The sequence below is a fragment of the Orbicella franksi genome, chromosome 4 (genome assembly GCF_964199315.1).
Source record: "Orbicella franksi chromosome 4, jaOrbFran1.1, whole genome shotgun sequence".
In the NCBI taxonomy this organism is placed as follows: Eukaryota; Metazoa; Cnidaria; class Anthozoa; order Scleractinia; family Merulinidae; genus Orbicella; species Orbicella franksi.
The window spans coordinates 18,308,978-18,310,136 of record NC_138148.1 but is presented as its reverse complement, the minus strand read 5'-3'; the positions used below and the strand labels follow the sequence as shown (position 1 = coordinate 18,310,136).

General features: G+C 39.0%; 1 protein-coding gene across 1 annotated transcript in view; it reads left to right on the top strand.

Annotated features, from left to right (window-relative positions):
• Positions 1-1,159, top strand: part of LOC145484714 (uncharacterized) — a 256,461-nt gene that overhangs the window by 44,940 nt on the left and 210,362 nt on the right. The gene's annotated exons all lie outside the window — the stretch shown is intronic.

The following is a 1,159-nucleotide window of genomic DNA, read 5'->3' as shown; positions in this document are numbered from 1 at the left end:
TCTTGCCCGCTCACGGGGCTTGCCATATAATATATCAATTCAATTGTCGACGGTTAATTAAAGATTTCGCGCTATTAGAATAAACAAGAGGCTAGAGATAACTTCTTATAAGGTGGCTCACTACAGTTTTGCAGAATGTTTGTGTACTTTTATTTCGATAGATGAACAACTGCCAGTCTTTTTCAGTTGACGTGGTACCCAATCGTTTAGCCTGCAAGGGGTTAGTCCAAAGCTAGTATTATAACCTAGCGAACTAAGTATGTGTTTAAAACATTAAGGGTGTTTTAAAATTAGCTTATACCGTTGTCATGATAACCTTAAAATGTCGAGAAAATGACCATGACTTGGCCACCATACTATTACTGCAGTGTCAACTAAAAACGACACGAAGCAGATATATCAACAAAAAGGGCTGAAAATGTTGGAAGGGTTATTAGGCACCTCAAACGGAGAAGCAAGCAGCTCTCTGCGAAAGCCTCCTGCATTTTGGCTGCACGGAAATTAAATCGGGCGAGACGGGAACGTGAAAGAGGAACGTGAATGGCAAGTTCCCTCTATGAGGTATGCCTGTAGGGAAATCATTGTAGTTGTATTCATCAAAGCAAATATCCACTCCATGATGGTTAATACACCTAACAGGATTCCCTGCAGGCATGTCTTACAGAGGGAACTGGCCACTCACCTTCCTTTTTCGCGTTCTGAGTGAATGATAAGAAGTCAAATGTACTACACACTGAAAAGTGGTGCAAAATAGATTTATTACAAATTTTAAACGTGTAGCTACTGTTTTACCTTCTACAAAAACAGATGAATTGAAAAGTTACTACTTTACATTTTAAAGCCGATTTACGACTTTCTTCTAGACATAATAAATTGTGCTCTTGCTCTTCCATTCGAGATCAAAGAGGGAGAGGAGGAGGTAGGGAAAGCAAGGGGAAAGAGAGACGAAATAAGGGAAAGACATTTCTACCCTGGACTCTACATACCATAAAATTCTCATATTAGGGCCTACTTTTCAGAATGGCTTATTGTCTAGGAAGAAAGGATGGGGGTTGTGATTGTTTAAATGAAATTGCGTTTCAACAATGTTGGGGTTTTCGGATTTCAAAGAAGAAATGTTTTGAGGAGCGTAAAGGAATATTTTAAACCATATCGATAT